Source organism: Crocuta crocuta, unplaced genomic scaffold (assembly GCF_008692635.1).
Source record: "Crocuta crocuta isolate KB4526 unplaced genomic scaffold, BGI_CrCroc_1.0 scaffold236, whole genome shotgun sequence".
Taxonomy (NCBI): Eukaryota; Metazoa; Chordata; class Mammalia; order Carnivora; family Hyaenidae; genus Crocuta; species Crocuta crocuta.
In genome coordinates, this window is record NW_027530998.1 from 1,969,491 (window position 1) to 1,991,671 (window position 22,181).

Sequence of the window (22,181 nt, forward strand, 5' to 3'; positions counted from 1 at the left end):
CACAATTGCCCTTTTCTTTCTTTTTAAGTTTATTTATTGATTTTTGAGTAAGACAGAGAGAGAGGGAGCACAAGAATGGGAGGAGCAGAGACACAGGGGGACAGAGGATCTGATGCAGACTCTGTTGACAGCAGAGAACCCAATGTGGGGCTCGAACCTGTGAACCCCGAGATCATGACCTGAAGTGAAGTCCGACACTTAACCAACTGAGCCACTTAGGCGTCCCCACAATTGCCCTTTCCTTACATCTGCTTTGCCTTGATTAAACTTTATCGAGGCTTCTTTCCTTTCTGTGAGTTCTAATTATGTCCGAGCCTGAGCAAGCACTAAAAAGCAGGACAAGCCCCCTGTATCAATTTATTCTGACAATCAGCTGACCACAGCAAGGCACCTTTCCCATCGGACCCTATTGGTCATTTCTCCTTGCTTGCCCAACTTCCTCTTTAAAGTTTCTGCTAATCTTTACTTTCCCCTTGTATTGTCTGCTGTAACAAATTACCATCAACTGAGTGGCTTAAAACAATAGAACTTCATTCTTTCACAGTTGTGGAGGGCTGGAAGTGGACAGGTCTTCAAGGTGTCTGCCATGTTCCCTCTGAGATGCTAGGGAAATTGTTTGTTGCCTCTTCCTAGCTTGTGACGGTGGCTTTTAATCATTGAAGTTCCTTGGTTTACAGCTACATCACTCCAGTATCCAGCTCTTTGGTATTCTTTCCTCATATCTTCACACAGATCCTAGAGTCATATTGGATTAAGGGCCCACCCTACTCTCGTATGGCTTTATCTTAACTATGTGCAGTGATTATTTCCAAATCACGTCCCATTCAGAGGTATTGGGATTCAGGACTTCAAAATATCTTTCTGGGAGACACAATTCAACACATAACACCTCTCCAGAAAAAAAAAAAAAGACTTTTTTTCTGTCTGATTTTGAGATGCTTGAAGATTTCTGAGATTTGAAGTTTCTCCCTGTTGCAATAGTCTATCTTCTGATAAGTCTCTTTTAATCTAAATTTGAATTTGTTTTTAACAATGTTTTATAGTAATGTAGTATGGTTCCATGATTAAATAAAATCTATTTTATCACCTTTCTTTTAGCTGACACAGGATTAATGTTCAATAAAAGTTGATGATTTGGGAGATTTTTTTTGTTTTCAATGATGACATGTGCCATTTTTTTTTTTTTTTTCAAAATCATAATAGGCACTTTTTGGACTAAAACCTTCATGGAAAAACAAGTACTTTTTTGGGGTCTCTTTTGCAGAAAAGACTGAAAGAAAGACAGCTGGCAGTTGAAATGCTTATAAAACCGGAGCCTACATCTTAATTGGTTAATTCAAACAGGGCTGCTTTAGATATTAGAGACAATTCATATGAAAATTAAAAATCCAGCCAATCATCTCTATGATTGACTTTGATTTTTATAACATTAAACCAAAATCTGTGAGTCTAATGATCTACACTGTATAGAAGACATCAGAACGTTTAATTCTTTGTCCAAATATTTGTTATTATAACCTTTTGGTTTTGAAATAATTTCCTTTAGAATTTATAATTCATTGTGAAAAGTCAAATTAGCATGCAGGAAACTTGGTGAGTAGCCCAGAAATGAGCCTTTAACATTCAGTCTTTAGAGAGAGGTTATGCCAAACATATAATTAAATGGTCACTGAAGATGTACAGGAATATTTTTGCAACAAATGTATTCGATGAAACCAGGATCCTCAAATTTCAACATTTTCAATCCAGATAAATGACAGTAAACTTCAAAAGGGAAAAGGGGCTGTAATTCAATGCTTAATCTTCAGTGAATCCACAGTATAAATTAAGATAATGAAGCCATCAAGATAGCACTAAAACAAATTTGATAACTAGAGTTAGGGGTAACTTGGAGTCACAGGAGTTCAGTAACTTTATACAGGAAATTTATACAGGAAAATAATCCCAGAAGGTAAGAAGGATCCATGGTGGTCACTGAGGAGGAATAATAGGAGAGCTCTGCAATTAATCAGAGGAAATCAAGAGATGCCTTTGGAGTCAGACAAGTACTACATCTGCCCCTTAATATCTGCATAATCTCCCAGGTTATGTTTCCTAGCAGTAAACTGGAGATAATGGCAGATAACACTCCAAGTTGTTGTAAGGATTAAGAGACAGACATCTATTAAATCCTCATTATATTGTGTACTTCATAGTAAATATTAATCTTTTCCTAATTTTCCCTCCTCCACACAATTTAGCTTCTATCCACTGGCTCATAGGTTAGATTGACCCGATTAGATTACAACTCCCAGTTTAGAATCAATTCAACAATCCCATTCAGAAAACAGCCTGACCAACACATTTATTTTAAAATTGAATTCTTTCAAAGAAATTACTGTTGAAGTTATTTTTACTCTGAAAAGCATCTGTGCCTTTCTCAGTCAAAATGTGAGTTTTTCTATGTGTATGAATTTATTATTTAACCTCTTCATAAAAGATATTTTCTGTGAGTTAGAACTATGAATGAATGATATTTTAATTAATGCATATGATAAATAAAGTAGCCTTTGTATTCCCAGTCATAGTGCAGATGGGTATCTCTTGTCATGGGAATCAAAGAAAAATCTATTGCTTTGAGTTGTAACCTGTGTTCTTTACATATGGTGTTGACAGTGGCTTATTTGTGAAGAAAACAACTTAAAATATGTATTATGCATGACAGAGCAGAAGTTCTAGTAATATGTATCTGCTCAGTATGACATTATCCTGCAACATTATACTTCATTCATCCATGCATTCATTAATTGACCCTGCGCATTTATCAAAGTATTTATTGCCTTCTACCCTATGTCATGTGCTGTGCTAGATATAGGTTCACTATAGACACATGCTTGTTCCAGAAATTAACATAAGATCCTGTGTCTAGAACACAAAGAATGAGAAGGGGCTCTTGGTGGGAGATGAGGTAGGACCAGACCACATTGAGCCATGAAGGTCATGTTGAAGGTTTTGGTATTTATCTGAAGAATAGTTCAAAAGATAACAAAAAGCATGATTAATTTTGCATCTTAACATGCAAATCGCTCTGGTTCTAAAGTGCGGGAGAAACTGGAGAAGACCAGAGTTAAGATGCTATTGAAATAAATGCTTCTGATGAGAAACAGTGGTAGTTTGAGCTAAGGTTAGAAGCAGTGATGGAAAACTGAATAGGTTTAAGAAATGTTTATGATCTAAGATTGGTAGGATCTTGTGAAAATATGGATATGCTCTATATAGTAATGAGAGATGTGGGAGAGAGATGTCAAACAGGATCATCAGGTTTCTGGATTTTAAGACTGGATAATGACACCCTTGACTGAAACAGAGAGAAAGCACTGCAAGAGGATCCTGTTAGGCAATGAAGCTTTTGGGATGCATCTAATTTCTTTGTCTTCTTCCCATATCCAAAGTTAATGGTACCTTATTGTTTTTATCATTTTTTGGCTATATTTTTGCCTTATTATAAAAGTAATCAGTTCATTGTTTTAGAAAAAAAGGAAAGAAAGAGAACTATAGAAAAGGACTTAAAAATAATCTGTTGTTCTATCAATTTTAATAGGGCAGTTATAACCAAAACATTGACTAGCTGGTATATGGATATTTTACTTTACTTTAGATTTAGTTATTAGAAGAGTATATTTGTTTTCAATTTAACTTTTTGAAAAGAGTCTAAAATGTAAATCTAAGATAATTTTAAGATGTAATTGCTAAAAGTTATTAAAAAACTTTTAGTTAACCTTAAAATTGGCTAATGCTCATTATATTAGAATTTTCTGCTCATTCAGAACAAAGATGGACTACCTTGAATTATCTTCAGAGCTTCCCTATTTATTCAAATTCATTGTTCACATCTTAGGTTAATACAGCTGGCGTTCTGAGAGCTTGGCATGATTGCCTCAGGAGAGTGATGACATATTTGAACACACAAAGATTTTTTCTAGTTTATATGAGAGAATTTACACTTTGGGATTTTAAATTGCAGACAAGACTCTAGCTAATGTTCCAATGTTCAATAACTCTATCTGTATTAGGCAATATTGATTTTTCCAAGACAGGTTTCCCCTGCTATCTGAAAGTAGAGCATTCCTATGAAAACTTTTGTAAGCTGAAATAGCATAAATCAAAGAAGCAATTATCATTTCATAAAAGCTAAAATGCTCTTCAGAGTCTGTTGGCAAGAACAGGTGTTAATGTAGGACTTTCTTAAAAGCAAAGTGGTGTAAAGTGAACTTTCAGATAGTGGGGGAAACTTGTACATTTTATACACAGCGGTTCTTTAGTATAATCATGAAGTGTGTCATTTAGGAAATGTATGACATCTTGAATAAAGGAAAATCAGACAAAAATAAATACAGATGAAACAAAGCATACAATCAGCTTTCTTTTGTTTTACATATGGCCATAGTTTAAGTAATTTCTTTTTTTTTAAGCTTTATTTATTTTAGATGGGTGGGGGAGAGGCAGAGAGAGGGAGAGAGAGAGAGAGAGACAGAGAGAATCCCAAGCAGGTTCTGCATTGTCAGCACAGAGCCTGTCATGGGGCTTGAACCCACAAACTGTGATATTACGGCATGAGCCAAAATCAAGAGCTGGATGTTTAACCAACTGAGCCATGGAAATGAGCCATACATTTCCAGTATGGACATTTTAAAATATTCTTTGGTTATGGAAAGGAAAAGAAACCTTGTGGCTGTTCGAGTCCCAGATGGTGTAGAGACAGCTTGCTTACAGAGGAAAGAGAACAGGCATGATTGTGTAAAGCACAGTGAGCAAAGCAAATAGCATTCTTGTGAGTATGCTGCTCCTCAATATTGTTGCTCTAAGGCAATGACCTCAGCATGAAGGTTGGAGCAACCCTCAATGACAAGAGGCCAAGAACTTGAAAAGATGGCAATTTACAAGACATCTTCGAAAAATAGCATTTATATGATCATATCATTTAGTTTTATCCACAGTCTGATGCAGTCATGAGGAAATAGCTATGACATTTGCACATTTTTTACTTACACTGTGAAAGAGTACATTCTTCAAAGGTAAAGTATCTTACTCACCTTTGGATTCCCATCACCTAGCTGACACAACACCAGGCACATACTGGACACTCAGTGAATGACAATTGGATGAATGAATGTAGTGATATCATAGCACTATTTCAAGTTTTCTATCCTGTAGTTAAAAAGATTTATTAGAAAACTTATAGGATTTTCTATTTGTGAAAATAAAAGACCTACCAAAAAATGTACTTTTATAGTATTTCTGTTTTCAGAAGTAGCAACTCAGAAGCAAGTTATATTTCAAGATTGCCTGGAAAATCTCTGGGAATGGAAACAATAAAATTCATATCCATGCATATTCATTAAAACAATCAAAGAACCTCCAGTTCAACAAATTTTTCTGCTACATTTTTAAATTTTCCCTATGACTTCACCCTATAAGAGAATAAACAGGAATTATACTTTTCCATATAATTTATATATTCTGTTAAAAACATTCATGAAACATAATAACCTCTGAAATATCAGCCCATTAGGAAGAGTCAAGTTTAAAATGCCACATTTGCTGGACATTTGACATGTTTTGTTTTCTGTTGTTTAGTATTCATATTTGAAATTAATTTTGATAACAGGTCTAATACCAAATACATTTTTTTCCTGCTGAGTATTCCACACTCTCTCTAGTAATAAAAGTTCTGGATCCAGGCAAGGGCAATTCTTTTGAGGACACATAAGGCAAAGCTTATAGTGCAGTTTACTTGTCCAAAGAGTTCTTGGCTCTGCAGTGTTGACAATAACAGAAATGTGTTTGGACATCCCAAACCCAGTCAGATATGACTAGGAAGACAATGAAAGGAACAGATGGATATCTTTACAAAGCAGCAATTTCTGAGCCAAACTGGGGTCATGCCCATTTTGTTCACGAGATGTGAGAAAGGAAACAGAAAAGGGTCAGGGAGAAGGACTTACAGATCGCTGTGTGAAAGATCCCTCTTCAGAGTGTTAAAGATTCTGGAAACTAAAATGCATATTATTTCAGGTTTATTATGCAGAGGACTTAGAGCTCTTGCCTTATGGGTAATATACCGCATTTAAAGGCAAGCAAACTAATCAGCTTTGGAGAGTCTATTTCAGCACATCAAATGTAAGTTCTTCATTATTAATATATATTTTCCTCTCAAAGAAAACAAGAATAATGGAACTAGCAAGATAAACCCTATGTCCTAAGGCTTCTTTGGGGGACGTTTTAATGAGAATTCTATCATAGATCATTCAATCTCCCTCTTTTGTTGTTCATAATCAATGATACTTTCATATCAGTGCTATTAAACTAGTATGCCAATATAATATAGGAGTGGTGAAAGGCTCTCATGTGGACTGATATTTTAAATTGTGGTAAAATATACATAACATAAATGTTACAATATTAACCCTCTTAAGTATACAATTCAGGGGCGCCTGGGTGGCTTGGTCGGTTAAGCGTCCGACTTTCGCTTAGGTCATGATCTCGCAGTTTGTGGGTTCGAGCTCCGCGTCGGGCTCTGTGCTGACTGCCAGCTCAGAGCCTGGAGCCTGTTTCAATCTGTGACTCCCTCTCTCTCTGACCCTCCCCTGCTCACGCTGTCTCTCTCGCTCTCTCCTAGAAATAAATAAAACATTAAAAAAAAAAGTATACAATTCAATGGCATTAAATACATTTACATCTGTCATTACTGTCCATCTCCAGAACTTTTTCATCATCCCAAATGAAATTCTATATCCATTAAACAAGAACTGTTCATTACTCCCTTTCCCCAGTCCCTAGTAATCACTATTCTACTGTCTCCAGGAATTTGACTATTCTAAACACCTCATAAGTAGAATCCTACAATATTTGTACTTTTCTGTCTAATTTATTTCGTTCAGCATAATATCTTTAGGGTTCATCCACGGTGCAGTATGTTTCAGAATTTCATCCTTTTTATGGCTGAATAATATTCCATTATATGTACTTAACCATATTTTGTTCACCCATTTATCTGTCAGTGAACATTTGAACTATTTCTACCTTTTGGCTATTATGACTATTGCTGTAATGAACATTGGTGTACACTTAATCTGTTTGAGTGTCTGTTTTCAATTATTTAGGGTTTTCAATTCTTTTACCTAAAAGCAGCATTGCCAGATTATATGATAACACTACATTTCAGTTTTTAAGGAACCATCATAGTGTCTTCCATAGTAGACGCACCAGTTTGCATTCCTACCAGAAATGCACGAGTCCCAATTTCTTCACATCCTTGCCAACACGTTTTCTTCCCTTCCCTTCCTTCCTTCCTTTCTTCCTTCTTTCTTTTTTCTTTCTTTTGAAAATAGTCATCCTAATAGGTGCAAAATGGTATATTTTTGTAGTTTTGATTTTCATTTCCCTAATGACTAGTGATGTTGAGTGTCTTTTCCTGTGCTTATTGGCCTTTGTATATCTTCTTAGGAGAAATGTCTATTAAACCTACTTTTTAATTGGGTTGTTTTTTGTTTGTTTGTTTGTTTTTGGTTACTGAGTAGCAGCATTTCTTTATGTATTGTGGATATTAATCTCTTATCAGATATATTATTTGCAAATATTTTCTTTCATTCTGTGCATTGCCTTTTCACTATCTTAATAGTGTCATTTGACACATAAAAGTTTTGGCTTCTGACACACAAAAGATTGGCCAAGTCAAACTATTTTTTCTTCTGCTGTCTGTGCTTTTGATGTTATATCCAAAAAATTATCGTCAAACCCAATGTAAGGATTTTTTAAATGTGTTCTATAGTCCTAAAAAAGTTAATTAAGTTCTCTCTCCACTCTTTTTAGTTATACTTTTCTCATCCTCTTAATCACATGAAGGAAACATAGAACTATCGGCTAGGTTACCAACTAATGCCTTAGTTTATAAACCATGCTTATAATATAGTAGCTAAACGTGTACTTGTCTCTGACTATTCTTTCTCTCTTTTAGTAGCTCTTCTAAGATTCAATTTTGAAAGTATAGAAAGCAAAGAATTGCCCATCTCTTCTGTCTTTATAATAATGACAGTAATAATAGCAGGGAATTGATCTAAATACTTTAAATACATTAACTTATTTGCTCCTCAATTGATCCATTTATTTACTACAACTATAATTATCATCACCATTACTATCCTCCCCATCTTCTTTATTTTAGAATTGAAGAAACTGAGGCACAGAGAGGTCACACCATAAATGGTAGAGCCCAGATCCAAAGCAAGCAGTATATGCTCTCACTGTTCTCCATGCTCTCTTCTTTCAGTAATGAAACTAGCAATCAAAGAAGCGCAGACATGAGACTTTTATCGTGTTACTCACTTAAACATAAACCTTTAATGGAGCTCTAGTCCCTATAGGAAAAAGTAAAACCTATGTTCTTAGACTGACATTCAAGATTCTTCAAAATATGGCTCCAAATTTTATTACCCACTTCTTTCCAACATCATCTGCTTTGTTTAAGCTGATAAACTTACACTATAAAATTTGTCTCTGATGCTATTGCTCATGTCATTTCTGACAACTAAGTTTATTTTCATGTCTCCAACTTTATCAATTGATATCCAATCCATCTTAGAAATTTGGTTCACATCTTAGGAGTCTTGTTCTGCCATTACAATATTTTTCTTTTTTTTTTCTTTTTTTTTTTTTTTTACAAATAGTTTATTGTCAGATTAGTTTCCACATACAATATTTTTCTTCTAAAGCCAAATAGAAATGAAAAAATATCCATATACAAGTGTCTGTTACCTCCTTTTCATTCACTGCATATGCAATCCACTCATTTGCTCATGCATTCTTTCATTCATTCACTAAATAATACTTTTCAAATATCGGCTTACTTCAAGACCATTTATGTATATGACATATTTCTACTACTAGATTATAAAGTATTACTAGGTAGGCACTATGTGGTTTCCACTTTTATATTTCCCATGGTGCCTCACATAGGAGGAATCTAATGAATATTATGGATTGATTCATTGATAAACTGAATTATATACCCAAACTAAGCTGATTTTTATTAGAGATTATTATTGTGAAAATAAACCCTCTTTTTTCAGAAGCTTTTATCATGATCAATGAGAAACTAAAGATAAGAAAAGGAAACTCATATATTAATTGACTACTTTATACTGTAATAGCCATCAATCTAATTAGAAGAAGAAAAGATACAAGATAATAAAATCCTGATTTTGGAATAAATGGTGGTCATTATGGGCATTATAGATTCAAAAAGTATTTTTTAATAAAGAGATTTTATTAAACTGATTGATGGAGTTAGAGTTAAAATAATGCACCAGGGTTAAGTGTAAAGAATTCATGAAAAGCAACACAAAGAGCAAGTAATATTAAAAAGAGAAGTACCTTGGGTATTGAGTATTGAGAAGATTTTTCAACAATTCTAATGCAATAACAAGGTAGTGATCAAACTTCTCAAAACTTTAAATCTTTTCAAGAATTTTGTGTATTCACCCCTAGATAATGAAGATGATATCTACCTTTAAAGATGAAAGAATGATACTCATCCTGTTAAAGTGTTCTCACTTTCCATCAGCAAAGTCTTATTTTATGTCTCTAATTTTGGGTACCTAGAAAATGTGACTTCTCTTTAATTTGACAGCTTCCAGGAAGAGGTAGCTGCATGGTGAGTGAAAAAAAATCACACAACTTTCAGTCGTGGGAGCCGAGTTCTCGTAAAAGATGATCAAACTCTCAGGTGTTTGATTAAAGGACCCCCCACCTGGGAGGTATGGTGGAAGCCAGATCCGTGGTGGTAACAGTAGGTGAAGTGAACCTGGAAGAATAGGTTGAAGGCTGACTGTACATGCGTGGAGCTTAAATGCTATGCCAGTTAGCTTACCTGGGAAATGGTGAAATTAGCCCAAGCTTTAAAGTTGTACGATAAAATGATCAGATTTCTGTTTTCATAAAAGCAGGACTTTGTCTAGACTGTTGGCAGAGGAGGTCTCCAGGTGGGCCCTGCAGGCTCAGAGCTGCCTGGCCACACCCGCTGAAGGCTTGGAGTTTGGGTCTGACTCAGGCACTGGCCCAGAGTTCTGTCTGCCCACATGCCCAGCAATGAGGATGCCTCTCCTTCTGTGTGGCAGCAGGACCCCCAGAACAGATCTGAAATGAGAGGAGTAAAATGTCAGGAAAAGATTCATCATGGAGATGACAAAACGAAAACACAGCTGAAAATCAGTCATGAGCAGACGAAGAACGCCAGCCCCTGGGGGCTCAAACAGTCACCTTGACAATCCAGATCTGCAATTTTTAAGAACACACGTGGCAACATCAAAAGGTCAGAGCCCACACACGCTCTCGTGATGAGCCACGACTAGAGGGAGATACTCAAGAAACGTTCATAAGAACAACGAGGAGGGCTTTGGGAGACTGAGGACCCTGAGATAGGCACTCCTTTTCCCACTGGGCCCCTGCCTTTTCCCTGATGCCTCGTGCAGCAGAGAGGCCTGCAAATCTCTTAGTGGAGAGAAGACCCTTGGGCTCCCTTGGGCGCGGTGGGGGGAGTACTTCCCAAGCCAGATCTGTTGCGCTGGAAAAACAAAGCAAAACAAAACAATAAATCACATAAAATCAGAGAGAGACAGAGATGGAGAGGGAATGGAACGGGAAGGGAGGAAAAACTATGGTGGAAATGTAAAGCATAGATTTGAGAGATGGGACAGGAAAAGTTAGGTTACTGAACTATTATATCAAGCACCATTATTAAGGTGATGCCTGAACCAAAAGAGTGAATGAAGGGGAAGAAACAGAGAAAAGACATTTTGTTTTAATTTGTTTTCTAGTTAAAATATTGAACTAATTTGAACAATTACCATTGATGTGCATATTTAAAGCTTACTTTCTTTTTTCCCCCATTTCTATCTTTTGTCTCACATTTTCTAAACATTTTCTTCTCTTATTCAAGTATAGTTGACACACAATGTCACATTAGTTTCAGGTGTGTAAAATAGTCATGCAGGTCTTAACATTATACTGTTCTCACTGCCAAGAGCTATCGAGAAGAGTTCCCTTAAGACTTTTATGTGGGACTGAAACCAATTTTGAATGTTGAGGGGAAAATCCCATGTTACCACTAAATATCTAAACATTATTCTTAAAATTGAAATCCTCAAAGAAAACTTGGTGTATGGTATAGGAATCAAATTCCTTTAGGTTCTAATCCCACTGTCTTCAAGTGCAAACTAGCCCTGAGACCTTGACCCATCTTCTTTGGAGCCTGGTTTCCAAGTATTTGAAATAAGCGGCCTAACATCGAAGGTCTCTGATTTCTAGCTAAAATCCATTACCAATCTGTTGTCAATTTAAAGTTTGATTTTTCAAAGTCCTAGGTTATCTTCTTGTAGCAGGCTCTAACATCTGGAAAGTGAGGAGTAAATGCCTCAGTTCTGCAATGGTGTCTATCAATTACAAGACAGAAATGAGACATTATGACATGTTCTAGAAACTATTCTGTGAAGCATCTATAAACTTTTCCTGCACATTCTTCTTATTTGTAAGTATAGCATGGTTCTCACTATATAAATTGGGGCTGGTAGGAGAAGGTAAACGTGTAGTGAAGTCACAGAGATGGGAGAGGAACATACCTAGAAACAGGCAAAGTACTGGCAGTGATGGAGCTGCAGCACAGAAGCTGTGAGGGAATGAATGAAAGACACATAAATGATCGTCCAAGTACTTATCGAGGCAAACATTTGGTACGTAATTTGTTTTTGATACAATTGTAATGAATGTCATTCTTCTCTATGGAACAACACGCCAGATCTTTAGCACATCGCTGCTTGGTGCCCAGTGGGCAGCGAGTGCCCGATTGCCAATGCCACTTTTTAGCGCATGTTCATCTGCAGGATATTAAACAGATTGCCGTCCTTTTGATGTTTGTGAATATGAGTAGTAAATACCATATGATAGGACTCAATGGATTTGTTTCAGGAAAGAGAAAAAGACAAAGAGGAGGACAAAGAATGGAAGGAAGAGGAGGAGGAGGAAGAAATTTCTCTCTCTCCTGGAAATGAAGGAACCACCTGAGTAAGTCTGAAAGGATATCAGTGCTATGGAGGTGAGTAGCAAGCTGTGCATCTAGAAAAGAATGGTACATCTACTAGTGCACCTCTAAATTTCTGTCATGATTCATGACTAGGGAAACATTATATTTTTCAGAGATAGAAAGTCCCTGGAGAACAAAGAATGGTTTTATTGCAGCTCAGAATCTTCCAGAATGTGCCTAGTTTAACAGGCCATAAAAATTGTATGCGTGTATGAGTGTGTACCAAATTATTTCTCGGCTAAGACATAACTAACTTTCATAAAAAATTCACAAATTATCCCTTTTACTTTTATCTTGTTAAAAGCCAAAGTTTTTTGAGGTAGACAAAGTCCAAGAAAACCTCTATCAGTTCCATAAGGCTAAAGGAACGTTAGATTATAAAATTTTAGATCTTAATCTTGCTCCTAATGTGTTTATGCTTTAAAGTTTTTGATTCTTTGTATTAGATGGTGTTGGACTAGATGGTCTCTCAAAGCCTTTTCAGCTCCAAGATCTTCTGACATTGCAAAGTAGTCTTAAAATTTTCTTTGAAAACATTGTTTTTCAAAATACTGAATTCTATGCAAGTAATCATATTCCCCACATGATTTATCTCTTGAAATGTAACACTATACTTTTTTGGATTGGAGAGGTGATTTTCTTGTTTTCTGGGGTTTTTTTTCTTCCCTCAATGTTCTTAACTGTGAAACTGAGCTGATAGTAGATATCCATGGCCTATTTGAAATAGAGTTAAGGAGACATGATTAGTTTATTCAGTGAAATACACTTGAAGCCAGACAAAGAATATCTTATAACCAGAGAGAGAGAGAGAGAGAGCGTAATCACAGCTTCCTGCTCGAGGATGTCCTCCCATCCTCTGATCTGGTCATGTGACTGAATCCTTACAAAGGTAGAAACAGGGAGGTACAGTTATGTACGTGGCCCACATCAGTTCAGAGAACAAGCTAGACAAATCGGTTATCCTTATTTGCTGTCCCTAGAACATTTTTCTCTTGGTTTTGCCTAACTCCTTTTTGAAGCCACTACTATAGACATGTACTAAGTGTCAGTGTATTATTTTTGGCTTTGTAAATGTTTTCCACACTTGGATTTTCTATGACACTTTAAAAACATATTTTAATATCTGAATGTAAGAAAGATTCATGGGTTGTTTACAATAAATTGAAATTCATAGTTGAATAAAGGATTAACATGGGGCCCCTGAGTAGCTCAGTCGGTTAAGCATCCAACTTGATTTTGGATCAGGTCATGATTTTGCAGTTTGTGAAATTGAACCCTGAGCCAGAGTCTGTGCTGACAGTGTTGAGCTTGCTTGGGATTCTCTCTCTCTCCCTCTCTCTCTCTGTCTGCCCCTCCCCCACACTTGATCTTTCTCTCTCTCTCTCTCGAAATAAATAAATAAACTTAAAAAATTAAGAATTAACACAGTCTTTATCACTCTGTGCTTTTTTCTCACCAAAGACCAAGGTCTCCTTTTTTTTTCTTTTTGTAAAATAAATCTGTTTGTTCAGAGCTGATATGATAATGACCTTTAATGTATGTTAAACACATAGAAGACAAGACAAGGGTCACATGCAATTTTTCCAAGGCTCAAATAAATTGGGCTGTAAAGGCTGTTGATGGAAACTCTGGGGGAATATTTAAACATTAAGTTTATTAAGTTTATTTTTTGTTTTGATTGAAACAATCAGAATAGATAGAGAGCTGTCATTTTAGTGGGTGGTAAAGTAGGTGACTGACTGAGATTATATTGTATTTACTGCAGACTTTGCGGGAAGATTACACTAGGGGATCTTATTAGTTCATATGATTTTTTAAAAAAAGGGCACAGAAACAAATTTTCCATATCTAACAGTAATAGAGCTGGTGCATGTCTCACCTAAATGGGGATTGTTTAATGTAGCATTTATACTTATGCATTGAGAACAAGGGCTTACCAGTGAGAGAAACAATAGCTTTCCTCTAAGGTTATGGATATTACTATCAAACTGATAATACAAGCACCAGAAATTAAGCACAGATAATAATTTAGAATTCTCTATGGGCCAGGAGGGAAAGTGGCTTAACCTTCTAGGTCTGATGTATATGGCTGCCACTCCAGTAGCCAAGCTAGAAATGATTTAGTAGTTTAGTACTGATTTACATGGATAATACATAGGGTGTCTTCAATTAGATTTAATAGTACAGCTTGTTTTTCTTTGAATATCTTTAACATTCCTTTCCCTTCATGGCTTTTGTTTCTTTTATTTGTTTTTCCTCCTTACATACGCTGCACCACCCTGCAGGACTGTCCTTAATTTACAAACTGTTAATCTTTGGAAAACAGTATTAGAATTAGATTCTTTCCATTCTCTCAGTTAGTGTTTGAGCTCATGCTCTCTCACTCACACATATGCCTGACATTAAATGATGACTTGCTGTTTCATAACATGCATGCAATGAGAACTGATCATCATAATTTAACTATGTAGTTCTGCTTAGTGGCAATATCGAGAAATTATTAATTAGCTAATTTTATAATAGAATATACAGAAGCTCCTTTATAGCCTTGAGGCAAAGTACTGTAATTTACCAATATCATATACATTAACTTATGAAAATGAGACTTATAAAGGCAAAGGCAAAGATATTAAAAAAAGGATAATCGCAGGATTGTAATATTGAAGAGGTGAGAATGTGATGCGAATTTGAGGATTTTCGCCTGATTTTCTTATGATATCTTTGTTTGTGACTCTTCATAAGGTCATTTGCAATGGGTCCCAGACTGAGAATTATGGCCAGATAAATGAAATGGGAAATTAATTTGTTTTAAATGACATGAGACATTATCATGTACTTCTCCAGCCTAATCACACAAATGACTTCAAATAAAGCTCATAGACCTTCTAGAGATAGAAGCTGGCACACTCCATGCTAACAGACTGTAGAATCAGTGAGGCTGCATCAGTATGCATCATAGAGAAGAGCACAGATTAACTTACTTGAACAAACTTTGGTTTTATTCCTTCAGAGTTTGAAGATACATTTTCCCCTTTTTAAAATGTCTTGAGTTACAATTGACATGTAAAAATGGCACATGAAGTGTTCAATTTGATTAATTTTCACATATATATTCACTCTTGAAACTATCACCATAATTCATATAATGAACATCATCTTCCCCCTAAATTTTCTTTGTGCCCCTTTGTAATCATGCTTCCTACCCCTTCTTGCCAACTCCTCATCCTCTCATTTCCCGAGCAGCCATTGACCTGCTTTCTGTCATTATACAATGATTTGCATTTTCTAGAATTATACATACATGGAATCAAATATATGTATATACTATTTTGTCTGGCTCTTTTCACTCAGATAACAGTTTTGAAATTCATCTATATCGTAGTGCGCAGGAAGAGTAGCAGGTAGCCTTCCACTGTGTAGACATACCATGAATTGTTAACCCATTCACCTGTTGGTGGATACTTGAGTTCTGTCTAGTTTTTGGCTGTAACAAGTAAAGTGAAAAGAGCGAATCTTTATATGAACATATATCTTCATTTCTCTTGGGAAATACCTAGGATAATATGATAGATGAATATTTAATTTAAAACACCTGTTAAACTATTTTCTAAAATATTTGCACCACTTTACATCTCTAGCAGACTCTAGTAAGAAATTCAGTTCTATATCTTTACCAATATTTGCTATAGTTTTATCTTTCCAATTTTAGGCATTTTAATCAGTGTATATTTATATCTCATGTGATTCTTCTTCCTGATTGATATGGTGAAGTAGACTGAGTTTTCTAATTGCACTGATTCATTATTTTAGCTTTACATTCCCCTACTTAATCATGATGTCTTACTTCTTTTATATATTGTTGAAATAATTTTGCTAAATTTTTGCTTAGAATTTTTGCATCTATATTTACAAAGGGCATTGATCTGCAGTTGTTTGTCCTTAGAATGTCTTTGTCTGATGTTGGAATCAGAGTAATGTTGTAATTCTGTTCTCATAAAAAGAGTTTGGATAGGTCCCTTCCTTTTTCAGTTTTCTGGAAGAGTTTATTAGAATGGGTATTATTTCTCCATTGTTGAAGCCATTTGCGCTTGGAGTGCTCTTTGGAGGTGAGGTAGGGAGTAAACTAGAAATTCAATTTATTTGATTAAAGGGCCATTGAAGTTTTCTATTTTTTTCTTGAGGTTTGATAGTTTGTGTTTTCCAAAATATTTGCTTATTTCATCTCTGTTGTCAAATTTATTGGCATAAAGTTTTCATAATACTCCTTTGTTATGCATTTTAATATCTTTATGATCTATGGTGATATCACTCTCATTCCTGTTATTGGTAATTTTTGTCATCTTTCTCTTTATTTCTATTCAATCTGGCTATGTTTGTTATTTTGTTGATATTCTAAAAGAACCAACTTTTGGTTATACTGGGTTTTGCTATTTTCTATACCATTGATTATAACTCTCAACTTTTTTCTTCTACCTACTTTGGATCTAATTTCTATTTTATTTCTTTAGAAATATTATATTTCTAAATGTTATATTTTCTTTATTTTATTTTATTATATTTTTTCTTTAGAAGCTGAGATCATTGATTTGAAACCTTTTTCTCTTCTAATAAAGGTTTTTAGTTCTATAAATTTCTCCCTAAGTACTCTGGTAATAACTCATGAAATTTGATGTTGTAATTTTGTTTTCATTGTGTTCCAAATATTTTCTATTTTCCCTCTTTATCTCAGGGATTATTTAAAAGTTTATTATTTAGTTTCCAAATATTTGGAGATTTTCTAGAACTCTATTTTTATTGATTTATGATTCCAATGTGCTCAGACAGCATCTTTATATAAAATTCTTTTAAATCATGAAGTCTTGGTTAATGTCCTCAGTGAGGTCTATCTTAGTAAATATTTCATATTAACTTGAAAAGAGTATATTTCTATTACTGGGTAGTATTTTATATTAATGTTAATTCAGTTGTTTGATAGGATTGTTCAAATATTCTATATCTTATTAAATGTCTACTTGTCCTATCAAATGTTGAGGTGATGATGTTGTGCTTCTAGATTTGCTTTTTCTTTCAGTTCTATCAGATTTTGCTTCATGTATTTTGAAGCTCTATTATTAGGTGCATAAATATTTAGGATTGTTATGTCTCCTAGATGAATTGATGCCTTTAGCATTGCAAATGACTTTGTTTTCCACTGGTAACATTATTTGCTTTGAAATTTACTTTCTGATTTTAATATAACCACTTTAACTTTCTTTTTATTATTATTAGCATGGTATTTTTGTATCCTTTTTCCTTTTAACTATTTTTTTCCCTTATATCTAAAATGTGTTTCTTGGAGGCAGTATGTATTGGAGTCTTTTTTTAATCTAATATGATAGTCTTTCTTTTTAATTGAGACTATTTTTATTAATATGCTTATTGATATAGTTACATTTAAATATATTTTCCTGCTATTGTTTTCTATTTTTATATCTATATTTTCCTTTTTCATCCTAATTCTACCTTCTTTTGGATCAACTGAATACTTTTATAGTTTTAGCGTATACTTAATTTGCTTATTAATTATAACTTTTTGTTTCTTTTTTTAAGATATAGAGTATGCATCTTTAATTGTCAGTATAACTTCAAGTAATGTTATATCACTTTCCATATAGTATGTGAACCTTTCAATATTACACTTCCATTTTCCACTTTCAATTTGTTTGCTATTTTTGCTTTCTTTTACATATGCTTAAAATCCATATTATAATATTATTTTTATTTGAGCAGTCAATTATTTTCTTATATTCAAAAATAACATTTATTGTAGTATTCCACAGTGATTGCTCCAAACATATAACCAGTTAAGGTAATTAAATAAAAAGGTAAGGTGTAAGAAATATAGTAGAAATCATAAGATACTTCTTGTGTGTCAACATAAAATATACACTTGAGTTTTAAATACATTCTCCTTAAGAAAGAGTTTTCCCTGGTAATAATATGGATACTCACTGCCCCAAATTATATACAAATGTTTGTCTTAAAATATTTATGTATGTAGTGGACTACCTAAGACTCCTATCCTTCTTATAAGCTTACTTTATAAATGGGTTATTTTATATGAAGGGTATGAGAATGTATGTATACATAGTAAATAAATAAAATGGAAAGGTTTTCTTTCATTGAAAAGTCCTTTTACTTATAAGATCTACACAGAAAATTATGTCATTAATGGGATAATGTAAAATGTCTGAAGAATTTTATTTTGGCAAATATTTGCCAGGACAACATCTAAGCTATGAGAATACTAAATGTCTACTGTAAGAACCTATTTTCCCAATGAACATTCAGAAAGATACTATGGTTTCCCTAGTATATACAAAAGAGGACTTTGGGTGTCTGCTAAAAACAATAATAACAGCAGGAAGTCCCTCAGTTTTAGCAAGCTAGTTACACCTCTTAATCATGTGTGTGTAGCACAGAGAACCAAATCTTTGTCCGTAAGTGTTAGAAAATATTTGACAAAATATTCCACAGTCAGAATCTGAATATCCTATCTTAGAGGACATGGAGGAGGATTTTATGACAATAGAGGGGGTTAATCCTTAGAGTAGCCAGCCCAAACTTAATGGTCGATGTTAAAGAGCACACCACATTTTCTAGTGTAATTTATTCATTTCCATCCACAGGTCTACTTTTACAGTTCCCCATAAGTTACATAGCAACTGGTTTATAAATAAAATCAGAGTCTATGATAGTTTCATCATATTAAGAGACAGAATTGCTGGATTCTTTCATTATATAAAAATTCACATCTTGGGCATACATGCTTGGTATTATTATGGTATACTGAGTAGTATCTTGCTCTAATTAGCATTATCATGCTAGTCATTATTAAAAAGCCCAAGGGCAAACTAAGGAAGACAGTAGGATCTCTACTTTCAGGAGTCTGAGTTGCAACCCAACCCGTTGACTTCATCACAGCTTTCTTTCATGTAGAATAACGAGTTTCACTTTCTGTGGCCTTGATCTGTGGTTCAAACCATTCCATAATGATAACTGACAAATCCTTGTGTTTCAGACTCCAAACACCCACCCCTTCCACAGCTCCTGCTACCATGGCAGCTCCCAGTGCAGTTGTTTAGGGCATAAAGGGCTTTATTACTGGGGACAACGTCTGCTTGTAGTTGCATAAGAACTTTATTGTTGGTCATTCTTCCATCTACTTGCAAATAACGCTCTGACCAGCGTGAGGTGGTATCTCAGTGTTGTTTTGATGTGTATTTCCCTGATGAGGAGGGATGCTGAGCATCGTTTCATGTGTCTGTTGGCCATCTGGATGTCCTCTCTGGAGAAGTGTCTGTTCATGTCTTCTGCCCATTTCTTCACTGGGTTATTTGTTTTTCAGGTGTGGAGTTTGGTGAATTCCTTATAGATTTTGGATACTAGCCCTATATCCGATGTCATTTGCAACTATGTTTTCCCATTCTGACAGTTGCCTATTAGTTTTATTGATTGTTCCCTTTGCCATGCAAAAGCTTTTTATCTTGGTTAGGTCCCAATAGTTCATTTTTGCTCTTGATTCTCTTGCCTTTCGGGATGTGTCAAGTAAGAAATTACTGCGGTTGAGGTCAAGGAGGTTGTTTCCTGCCTTCTTCTCTAGGGTTTTGATGGTTTCCTGTCTCACATTCAGGTCCTTCATCCCCGTCTTGAGTTTATTTTTGTGTATGGTGTGAGAAAATGATCTAGTTTCATTCTTCTGCATGTTGCTGCCCAGTTCTTCCAGCACCATCTGTTAAAGAGGCTGTCTTTTTGTATTGGATTCTCTTTCCTGCTTTATCAAAGATTAATTGGCCATACATTTGTGGGTCCAGTTCTGAGTTCTCTATTCTGTTCCATTGGTCTATGTGTCTGTTTTTATGCCAATACCATACTGTCTTGATGATTACAGCTTTGTAAGAGAGGCTAAAGTCTGGGATGGTGATGCCTCCCGTTTTGGTTTTCTTCTTCAATATAACTTTGGCTATTCGAGGTCTTTTGTGGTTCCATACAAATTTTAGGATTGTTTGTTTTAGCTCTGAGAAGAATGCCCATGCAATTTTGATTTGGATTGCATTGAATGTATAGATTGCTTTGGGTAGTATTGACATTTTAACAATATTTATTCCTCTGATCCAGAGCATGGAATGTTTCTCCATTTCTTTGTGTCTTCTTCAGTTTCCTTCATAAGTTTTCTATAGTTTTCATCATACAGATCTTTTACATCTTTGGTTAGGTTTATTCCTGGGTATTTTATGGTTTTTTTTTTTGTGCAATTGTGAATGGGATCAGTTTCTTGATTTCTCTTTCTGTTGCTTCCTTATTGTTGTATAAAAATGCAACCGATTTCTGTATGTTGATTTTGTATCTTTCAACTTTGCTGAATTCATGGATCAGTTCTAGTAGGCTTCTGGTGGAGTCTGTCGGGTTTTCCGTGTAAAATATCATGTTATCTGCAAAAAGTGAAAGTTTGACTTCATTTTTGCCAATTCTGATGCCTTTTATTTCCTTTTGTTGTCTGATGGCTGATGCTAGGACTTCCAGCACTATATTAAACAACAGTGGACATCCCTGTCGTGTTTCTGATCTCAGGGGAATACTCTTACACCAATATCTATAGACAAACATTTCCAATCCCAGTAGTTTTAAAGTCTAGGAATACTTTAAGCATTTTGTCTTTAATACAAGTAACTTATTTAGAAAGGCATCAATTTTTGTTTATAAAAACAACTACGTATTAGTTTATATATTAGTTTCAGTTTATTGGCTACTAAATTGTAGCCAGTAAATAATCAAATAATAAGTGTCTCAGTTTTGTTTAGAATGAAAAGTTGACCAGATAAATTTAAATTTCTTAGAGTAATTCCAAACTATTGATGGATTTAACCAAAGCTGACGAACAATGCTTTATTTGTTTAACTAAGAAGCTTAAACAGACTCCACTATGTTTTCATTTCAAAAAAAAAATTAAACATAAAACCTTTTGATTGTTAGTCTATAATACTTCCCCATGTTCTCAGATAAGCACCTCTGAGATAATCAGTGGCACCATGTTATTTGTGAAGACATTCAATTTTACAAGGTAATTGTTATTTCATTTTATTATATTCCATACAAATGCAGGTGTTTTAATGGTGGATATACTATTCAGAATAGTCCACCAAAATCAGGCATTTCTTTTAAAGGTTTTTAAATATTGGATTGTTAAAATTAGGGTTAGTTGTTAAACTAATCAACTTTCTATTATAATTTGTTTTACCTTTCAAGCTACTCTTCTAGAGTGCAGTTACTACCTAATATAAAATCTTTTAAGGGATGACCATGCTGTAAAGTTTAAAATGTATTTGTTCATTCAATAATTTGACTGTTTTGAGAGGTTCTATATGTGGGTTCTATTTTAGGCAACAATATAGCAGTGTATAAAATGTTATTCCTGCCCTTATTACAACATCTAACTTAAGAACAGTCTGAACTAAATTTGCTCATCTGTATTGACATATCTTCCTTTACATATCATATTTTAGAAACCCATCCATTTAACTGTTATTTTTTCCCTGTCAAGCCCACTAAATTATAAGTTCAATGAGGGCAAATATCTTGGTTGTTTTATTCAATCTTGTATCTTCAGTTTGTAGAATAGTGCTTGAGCTGAAGCAGAAACTCAAAAAATATTTGTTGCATGAGACCACTATATGTGCCCCTTTATTATCATAAAATCAAGATCATTTTAATTTTGATTGCTGGATGGGCTATTGGTTATTCATTTTATAATCTAATATAATGAGATTGATGAATAGATAAAGGGATGGATAAATAAAAATATATGATAAAGTAGTACAGTAAAATATTAATTTAGAATCTATGTGGTGGATTCGATGGTGTCAGTGATAAAGTTCTTTCAGCTTTTTTGTCTGTTTGCAAATTTCCATAACAAAATATTGGGTAAATGTTATGCAAATACAAAGCTGGTCAAGCAGCAAAATATAGTTAATAGACATCTAATTCATTCAGGTTCTTTTGTTTGTTTGGAGAAACAGTTAAAAGGAAT